We start from the raw sequence: 10,394 nt of genomic DNA on the forward strand, positions 1-10,394 counted from the left end.
TACTATTATTTCCGATTGGGGCAAGAAGAACCTGGTGTCCTTCAACGCCTCAAAAACACAGTTTCTCCACCTATCCACTCGACACAATCTTCCAAACAACTATCCCCTATTCTTTGACAACACCCAGCTATCACCTTCCTCAACACTAAACATCCTCGGTCTATCCTTAACTCAAAATCTCAACTGGAAACTTCATATCTCATCTCTTACTAAATCAGCTTCCTCGAGGCTGGGCGTTCTGTACCGTCTCCGCCAGTTCTTCTCCCCTGCACAGTTGTTGTCCATATACAGGGGCCTTGTCCGCCCTCGTATGGAGTATGCATCTCATGTGTGGGGGGGCTCCACTCACACAGCTCTTCTGGACAGAGTGGAGGTTAAGGCTCTTCGTCTCATCAGCTCTCCTCCTCATACTGATAGTCTTCTACCTCTTAAATTCCGCCGCAATGTTGCCTCTCTTTCTATCTTCTATCGATATTTCCACGCTGACTGCTCTTCTGAACTTGGTAACTGCATGCCTCCCCCCCTCCCGCGGCCCCGCTGCACTCGACTTTCTACTCATGCTCATCCCTATACTGTCCAAACCCCTTATGCAAGAGTTAACCAGCATCTTCACTCTTTCATCCCTCACGCTGGTAAACTCTGGAACAATCTTCCTTCATCTGTATTTCCTCCTGCCTACGACTTGAACTCTTTGAAAAGGAGGGTATCAGGACTTCTCCTCCCGTATTTGATCCTGCTTTCGGCCACCTCTTTTTTTTTTTTTTAGGAGCAGCGAGTAGCGGGCTTTTTTTTATTATTGTTTTCTTTTTTTGTGTGCCCTTGAGCTGCCTCCTTTGTTGTAAAAAAAAAAAATCAAAACATAAGCCACTATACTTTTACTTAATCTAGACAGGTATTTAAAGCACGATAGCAATGTGAAAAGACAAATATAAACAGCACTAGACTGGACGGAAATAGGAGGCACTCAATAAGAAAAAAAAAAAAGAGCACATTTACCTGACCAAAACACAAGCCACTCCCTTTACTTAACCTAGACACGTGTTCAAGCAGGTACGTACGTGGAGCACAATAGCCGAGACGAGAAAGAAAAAAACACAAAACTGAACGAAAATAAATGATTGTCAACACGAAAACAAAAGAAAAAACGAACAATACATTTACTCTAATCACAGCAAAAAACAATTTACTTAACCTAACGTGTTCAAGCAGGTATGTACAGCACGAGAGAGGAAAGAGGAAAAGGTTTATTATAAGTCTGAAAGAAAAATAAATGATTGTCAATACGAAGAAGAAAAAAACGAACAACACATTTATTATAATCACTACAAAAACTTTACTTAATTAACCTAACGTGTTCAAGCAGGTATGTACAGCACGAGAGAGGAAAGAGGAAAAGGTTTATTATAAGTCTGAAAGAAAAATAAATGATTGTCAATACGAAGAAGAAAAAAACGAACAACACATTTACTCTAATCACAACAAAAACTTTACTTAATTAACCTAACGTGTTCAAGCAGGTATGTACAGCACGAGAGAGGAAAGAGGAAAAGGAACATTATAAGTCTGAAAGAAAAATAAATGATTGTCAATACGAAGAAGAAAAAAACGAACAACACATTTACTCTAATCACTACAAAAACTTTACTTAATTAACCTAACGTGTTCAAACAGGTATGTAAAGCGTAAGTGAGGACAAAAGAAAAGAAACATTACCGGTCTATACGAGAAAAAAACACATTTACCTGATCAAAGCACAAACCACGACCTTCATTAACCCAGACAGGTGTTGAAGCAGGTACGTGAAGCAGACAAAAAAAAATGAGAAAAAGGAGAAGGAAGAATACTTGACTGAACTGAAAGAAAAGACAGGCTATACGATAAAAAGAACAATACATATACCTGATCAAAACGCTAAACCACGACCTTTACTTAACCTAGGCATATGTTCAACAGGTATGTGATGCAGAACAAAAGCGAGAAAAAGGGGAAAGGAACAATAATCGACTGAACTAAAAAAAAAGACAGAGAAAAACAATACATATACGCTTACCAAAACACAAATCACTAGCTTGACTTAACCTAGACATATGTACAACAGGTATGTGATGCAGAACAAAAGCGAGGAAAAAGGGAAAATGAACAATAACAGACTGAACTGAAAGAAAAGACAGAGAAAAACAATACATATACTCTTACCAAAAGCAGATATCACTAGGTACCTGTACTTAATCTAGACATATGTTCAACAGGTATGTGATGCAGACAAAAAGCGAGGAAAAAGGGGAGAAAATGACCAATACAGAGCTGAAATAAAAAATAGACAGGCAACGAAAAATAAACAGAAAGAACAGTACATTTAACAAACCACAACCTTTATTTAACCTAGACATGTGTTCAAGCAGATATGTGATGAGTTAAAGCGAGGAAAAAAGAAAGGACAATATATACTAGGGTGAACTAAAAAAAAACACAGTATACAAAAATAACATATAGAAGAATACATTTAACAAACCACAACCTTTATTTAACCTAGACATGTGTTCAAGCAGATATGTGATGAGTTAAAGCGAGGAAAAAAGAAAGGACAATATAGACTAGGGTGAACTAAAAGAAAAGACAGTATACAAAAATAACATATAGAAGAATACATTTAACAAACCACAACCTTTATTTAACCTAGGCATGTGTTCAAGCAGGTACGGTATGTGATGAGTTAAAGCGAGGAAAAAGAAAGGACAATATAGACTAGGGTGAACTAGAAGAAAACACAGTATACAAAAATAACATATAGAAGAATACATTTAACAAACCACAACCTTTATTTAACCTAGACATGTGTTCAAGCAGATATGTGATGAGTTAAAGCGAGGAAAAAGAAAGAACAATATATACTAGGGTGAACTAAAAGAAAAAAATTGTATATGAAAAAACAATGACCATTACCTTTAGCAAACTACTTACTTAACCTAGACATGTGTTGAAGCAGGTTTGTGAGGCAGAGTTAACGCGAGGAAGGATAAAGAACAATATGTACAAGGGTGAGCAGTATACAAAAATAACAGAAAGAACAGTATATACTAGGGTGATCTAAAAGAAAAAACTGTATACGAAAAAACAGAGAACAATATCTTTACTTAACCAAGACGTGTGTTCAAGCAGGTATGTGATGCAGAACAAAATCATGGGAAAATCAACAAAAAAGACCTATCCAAAACAGAACTAAAAGAAAAGACAGTCTGTAAGAAACCATAAAGACAGTGCGAAGAGAAAAGAAGCTAAACACACACCATAAGAGACAAAAAAAGTGTGTTGGGTTTGGCCGGACGGTAAACTCAACCAAACTCACCCCCAGCAGCCCCATCCACCTCCTTCATTTTTAAGCCGTCCACCCCCTACCTACCACCACCACAGTCACCCCGCAAGACCCTTCACCATGGACCCCGCCAGGATACTCCAGATCATCACCAACAGCACGTGGATGGGTGAGTACACGCGTCCCCTTTGGTTTGGTTCAGTAATCTGTTGATCGGAGGAATTACATTTGTCCCCACCTTAAGTTTTGTTGGTGGGAGATGAGGTTAGTATTTTTAATGTTTTTTTTTCTTTGGGTGTGAGATAAGGTTTGTATTTTTTAATGTTTTTTTTTCTTTGGGTGTGAGATAAGGTTTGTATTTTTTAATGTTTTTTTTTCTTTGAGTGTGAGATAAGGTTTGTATTTTTTAATGTTTTTTTTCTTTGAGTGTGAGATAAGGTTTGTATTTTTTAATGTTTTTTTCTTTGAGTGTGAGATAAAGTTTGTATTTTTTTTTTCTTTGAGTGTATCTTAAAGTCCTTCCTACAGACGATTCTTCCCTCCCTCCTTTTTATCCCTTCTTCTTTCTTTATTTATTGGTTGATTTATTGAGTTATTTCGCTACTTATTCCTTGTTAATTTTTCCTTACCTCCTTTTTTTCTTTCCTTCCTTTCTTTCTTTCTTTCATTCTTTCTTTCTTTCTTTCGCTACTTATTTCGTTATTTATTTCCTATTTATTCTTCCCTCTTTTTTTCCTTTCTTTCTTCTTTCTTTCTTTATTCCTTACTTTCTTCCTTCCTTCCTTCATTCATTCATTCATTATTTCCTTTTGTCCCTCGTTCTTCCTTCCTCAATTCATTATCTCTTCCTTTCTTCCTCTCTTCCTACATTAGCTCTTTCCTCTTTCCTCCATTCCCCCTCCCATTCCTCGCCCCCAATTCATTCTCTCCTTCCTCCCTTTCTTCCGCTCCTCCTACAGTAGCTCTCTCCTCTGTCCTCCATTCCCTCTCCTATTCCTCACCTCCAATTAATTCTCTCCTTCCTCCCTTTCTTGCATTCTTCCTACAGTAACTATTTCCTCTTTCCTCCCTCCCTCCTCCTTTTCCTCGCCTCGTTAAGTCACAATTCAAAAAACTTTCTTTCCTTCATTTCTTCCCTTTTCCTAGTTTGCCTTCCTTAAAATTGTTCTTTCCTTCCTTTCATTATCTCTCTCCCTATTACAAGTGTTCATCCCTTCCTCTCTCCTTATATTCATTTCCAAAGTGATTCATGACTACGAACTTTCTTTCCTTCCTTCATTCATTCATTCATGCACTCATTTCTCCATTCAGTCACTCCTCCATGCATTCTTTATTCTATTTTTCCCTCCTTTCTTTCCTTCTTTCTTTCTTCCGTCCCCTCCTCTCTTTCTTTCTCTTTTCTTTTTTCTTTCTTTTTTTCTTTCTTTTTCTTTTTTCCTTCATTCATTCATTCATTCATTCATTCTTTCCTTTCTTCCTTCAATTATTTTTGTCTTTCTCCTTTCTTTCTTTCTTACTCTCTTTTTTCCATTCCTTACTAACTTACTCCCCTTATTTCCCTTCTCCTTTCTCCTCGCTTAATGCCTCAATGCGTCTGCGTGGAGAAAGGAGAAGAGAAAGAAGGGAAGTAAGTTAGTAAGAAATGGAAGGAACAAAGAAAAAGAGACAGAAGAATAAATGAATGACGAAGGGAGGAAGAAAGGAAAGAATGAATGAATGAAGCAAGGAAGGAAGGAAGGAATAGAGGCACTGATTATAAACTTCGATTACAAACTTCCCTTCCTTCTCCTTCGTTCTTTCACTTCTCCCTCCTTCCCATTCCCTCATCCGCCAGCTCATTCCCTTCGCTCTGATCCTCAAAAGCTCCCTCAAATCCCCTAAACAAGCCGAGCCCTCACCCCCTCCAGACTTCTCCGCCGCTGAGACCCTTCAAGAACTTGCCTGAGCCCCCTTCCTTCCTCATCTCTGGCAAGCTCATTAGCCGGACGTTTCCTGTAGCGACCCCTGATCGCTGTCTGCCTCGGAAAATGGCCATGGCAGTTGCTTCGCGGCCGTTATTCTTAAAGCCCCAAATACACTGCCGAATTTTGGCCACGAACTTGTCGCCGAACCAGATCGTGAAAAAATTCGGCGACCGGTTCGCCGACATGACCAAGATTCTTACAGTTCGTGACCATTCGGCGACACGTCAGCGAATGATCAAGATAATTCGGGGACAATTCGGAGACATGTCGCCGACTATTCGGCGTCCATGTCGCCGAGATCAAAATCTGAAATTTTAACGTTTTTTTGTCGCGGAATAATTGCCGACAAGTCTCCGAATTGTCTTCGTATGTCCCCGAAGTGTCGGCGACATGTCGGGGACAATTCTCCGACAGTGCCAAGATTTCTGACAGCTGATCATCTGATGCCCCTGTGGCATATAAAAGCACGGGAATCCGGGATGCAACACACTTCTTCACCGGCAGCTGAAGAGCCCACCTCGTCTCTCGCAACTTGTTCCAGGGGAATGGCGAGAAGGCGATCAAATCTCCCCACTCGACCCTCTGCGGAACCCAAGAGCTGGCAGGACAGAATTGTGGGCGAGTAAATACCGTGTGTGGTAATATGTATGATAGTATGTGTAATAAAATGTATAAATGTGACTTGTTTTTGTTTTACCCTCCTACAAATATTTTAGAATGAATGAATGTTTACGTAATATCAGTAAACAAACCAGTAACTGAAAGAAGAAATAAATTTAAATAACTAAAAAATAAAACAAAAGTAAAAAAAATGGCAGAATAATGATATTAAGAAATAAATAAAGTAATAAATAGTAAATAGATTAAGAAATATAAGAAAATGTTAGTTTCATACCTATTTTATAAATTCATGATTCTTCTTGTTTTTCATATTTTCTTGTTTACTATTTATTATTATATTTTATTCCATATAGAGAGAGAGAGAGAGAGAGAGAGAGAGAGACCCCCCCGTGTACACCTCCCACCGCAACCCGATTGCCGTGTCGTGATTAATTCGCCGAATATTCGCCGAATATTCGGGGACATGTCCCCGAATAGTCGGCGACATGTCGGCGACAAATTCGCCAACAAATTTAAAATTTCAACGGTCAAAATTCGGCGACAATTCGCCGAACACCGCGAATTGTACGCCGAAATGTCTGGGACATGTCGGCGACACTTCGGCGACAATTCGGCGTCCATTTTGCATTCGTGCACATTCGCCGAACGGCCGCGAATTTTTCATGCAACATGAAAGTTTCGTGGCGGTCGTGACCAACTGTCAAATGTCGCGCGGTGGACACAGACATGTCCCCGAACGGCCAAGAACAGGCAAGAAAGATGCCGAACTTGTCCACGACACAGGAAGACTTGCATATTCTCGCACATTCGTGAACCAAAATTCGGCAGTGTATTTGGGGCTTAAGTTTAAGTCTTTCCGCGTACAATCCGTGTTTAGCAGCGTGATATTTTCGTGTTCACTGTGTGCTCTGAAAATGGACATGACAGTTTCCCTTGGAGCTGTGTTCTCAACGGTTTATTTAATGGTATTTTATGTGTATGACAGGTTGAATACTGGACAGTTTCACCTCCATAACATGTTCACGAAAATTAATATGACAGTTCCTCCTACAGCTTTTATTTTTATTTTGCAGGATATATACGGGTTATATTTGTGTGTAAAATGCATGACAAAAAATTGTTTTGTATTTGACGTGTAAAGAAAGTGAATGTAACCATGTCTTGAACTTGTGATTCGTTTTAGGTGGCACAATAAGGTTTTGCGTAAGTGGCGCTTATAAAACGGGATATTTTCGAGTTTATAACGTGTTCAGAACGCGCTCATCACCATGCGTCCTGCAGATATGATTATTTCTACGTGATTTGTAAATTAAATTATTTATTAATGACGTGTTCGTGTTGAAGGGAAATAAGTTCGTTGACAAATTTGATCACATTAGCGATGCAGTTAAGGACGTTGGTAATTACAGCACTCCCGCGGTAATTACAGTCTTCCTGCTGCACGGAGGTAAAACCATAAATTTGCCTCATTTTCGAAGGAAGACGATGATTAATGGACATTATGGAAGCAAAAACAAGTTAAAGACGAATACATCATTGAACAGATTATTCGACATTAAATTTCGACGATTAAATGCATGCACTCCGTGATATGCACTTAGCAAAATTAGAAGAGGGAGGAGAAACTAGTATTTACAAATAAACTATCAAGAAAGGCGAATGAAAGCACTTCTCAGCTATAACTGATAACTTTTCAAATCGCTTTCTATCCCTTCATTGTGGGAGCACTGTGTTGCAGGAAATTTTTTTCCTAGCTTTTTTTGCCCTCGACCTGATTCAGCGTAAAACAAAGATTTATTGTTTTCAGCGCATCAACATAAAGGGGTAACTCCTTTCAGTCTACCTAGGCAATCCCAACTGTCCTCGTTACCTGGCTCACTTTCAATGTGGCCATATTTTTAACCCGGTAGCTGCGGGGTGATGATCATATTTACTAAAGGCCCCTCTTTTAAGCGAGAAAAATGAGAAAAAAATCATCACTCACGCAAACCATTTCATAATATATATCAACGCATTGGGATCAGTTTATGCATCATCTATTATTAGGGAGTTTATATCATGGCAAAAATTTGGCCCGTCGCTGGAACACGGACAGTAAAACCACAAATTTGTCTCGTCGCTGCTACCGGGTTAAACATTTCGACGCTCAAGCACACACACATATGACAAAGCTTTCGTAGGAGTTGTCAGCATTTTCGGAGGTAGTTTTATGACCCTGGTGGTAGTTTGACAAAGCTTCTATAAAAAATGACGAACAGACACATAAGAACCCAATTAACTTCCTTTTCGGCCTTTGGAATCTGCAGATGTGAGAAGCAGAAGCGTCTGAAAACATGGGCTCTGGTTCCCGTTACCTTGATAATCACAACTATCATCGTTACGTGGCTCCCTTCACCTGGCTCTATTTACCTCGTTCATCACAGCTGTCATCGTTATCTCGTCCCCTTTACCTGGTTCACCTTATATAGGACCAAAGGTAATTCACTCGTACTGTTGGTTATGACTCCTCCCTTTTAGCTGAGTAGAGAATTGAAGCTGCCAAACAAAGGCTTCATTGTGTTCCTGGAAGGCTTTTGTGGCTTCATCTCTCTCTTCGCCCAGCCAATCACGAGTCAGCTCTGTTACCACTGCATCGGAAATTTTGACATAACTAAATTTGGTCACAACTCCCTATAAATACCTGCAGTGGTTAGTGATTCTTTAGTTTCAAGTGATTAGACATTAGGAACGTGTAAAAAATGATAAATTGATAGACAGATAGATAGATACGTACATAGATACATAGATAGAGACAGGCAAATAGACAGAGACAGATTAATAGATAGATAGACAGATAGATGAATAAGATAGATAAAAGTAAGAAAAATAATACCAGAGGCCGGGAACTATTACAATACACTTCTAACACACACACACACACACACACACACACACACACACACACACACAACATCACCACCACCACCACCACCACCACTTCTCTATACACTCAGCCTGCAGCTCTTTCAACCCTCCCCACCCACTACACCCCACTCTGCTCTCTTTTCCTCTTGAAGTTCTGCGTAAAACCACTCACTGTATTGTCTCTCACGGTTTCACCCACATAGCCACCTGTAGCTCTCCTGTACCGCTTCCCCCTGCCACCAGATCTCTTATTAACTCTTCCTCTGCACAGTTTTCTTTCTTTTCGGTTTCTTTATTCTTATTCCGCAATGAAACCACTCGTTGTATCGTCTCGTAACCACTATGTCAAATGTAGGTTTCTTGTACCCTTCTCCCTTTTCACTTGGACATATATTTTCTTTATCAAAACAATACGATCTTCATTTTTCCTTTCCTTCTCTTTCCATTTTTTCCTTACAGACACTCACTGTATCGTCTCCTAACCACTATTCCACATGCAGGTCTATTGAACCCTTCCCCCTTTCCACTTACACTAATATTTTCTTTATCAAAACACTACAATCTTCGTTTTCCTTTCCTTCTCTTTCCATTTTTTCCTTACACACATTCATTGTATCGTCTCCTAACCACTATTCCACACGCAGGTCTATTGAACCCTTCCCCCTTTCCACTTACACTTATATTTTCTTTATCAAAACAATACTATCTTCGTTTTCCTTTCCTTCATTTTCCTTCTTCCTTAATAAAAATATCCAGTGTATCGTCTCCATCCCATTTGCGGGTCTCTTGTATTTCTTTCCCTTCTACCTTCCCTATTTTTTTTTTTTTTTACAACTTTATCTCCATTTTCCTTTCCTTCACTGCCCTTTTTCTTAATAACACTATTCGCTGAAGTGTCTCTAAGGCGCTGCAATGTTGTATCTCCCATGTACTTCTTCCGATTTCCACCTGATCTCTTGTTTTCTTTATTTCAGCACCATTTTCTTAATTTTCCTCTTCTTCCCTGTCTTCCTCCTCCACAAAAGCATTCACTGTGCCGTGTCCCTATTCATACACATGCAAGTCTTTCTTCTCTTACCTGGACCCTAATTTATCTTCCCAGCACGTGTCTCTATTTTCTTTTTCTTCATTTTCATCTTTCAACCACTGTACCACCAGAGATCTTTCCCTACCCTTCTGAACTCCTTTTCTTTTTCTTCCTCAGGACATCTTTCATTTTTATATTTTTCTTCACCTGCGTCATTCTTAGTAATATCAATGTCTTCCTTTCATCTATTATACCACATGAGACCTTTCCCTTTTCCTTCTTCTTTCCTTCCTTTTTTCATCTTTATTTTTCTCTTTTTTTTTTCTCTTTCATTCTTAGTAATATCAATGTCTTCCTTTCATCTATTATACCACATGAGACCTTTCCCTCTTCTTTCTGGGGTATTTTTCTTTTTCTTCCTCAGCACATCTTTCAGTGTTCTCCTTTTCTTCATTTCTTTCATTCCTAGTAAAATCAATATATGTTTCTTTCATTCATTACACCAACTGTGACCTTTCTCTTGTATACTGGAACCCTTCGACAGCATCGTTTCTTTTATTCACTT

General features: G+C 39.1%; 1 long non-coding RNA gene across 1 annotated transcript in view; it reads right to left on the bottom strand.

The window, feature by feature from the left end:
* The window catches only part of LOC127001931 (uncharacterized), an 81,752-nt gene that overhangs the window by 52,222 nt on the left and 19,136 nt on the right, over window positions 1-10,394 (bottom strand). The gene's annotated exons all lie outside the window — the stretch shown is intronic.

The sequence above is a fragment of the Eriocheir sinensis genome, chromosome 22, assembly GCF_024679095.1.
Source record: "Eriocheir sinensis breed Jianghai 21 chromosome 22, ASM2467909v1, whole genome shotgun sequence".
Classification (NCBI taxonomy): Eukaryota; Metazoa; Arthropoda; class Malacostraca; order Decapoda; family Varunidae; genus Eriocheir; species Eriocheir sinensis.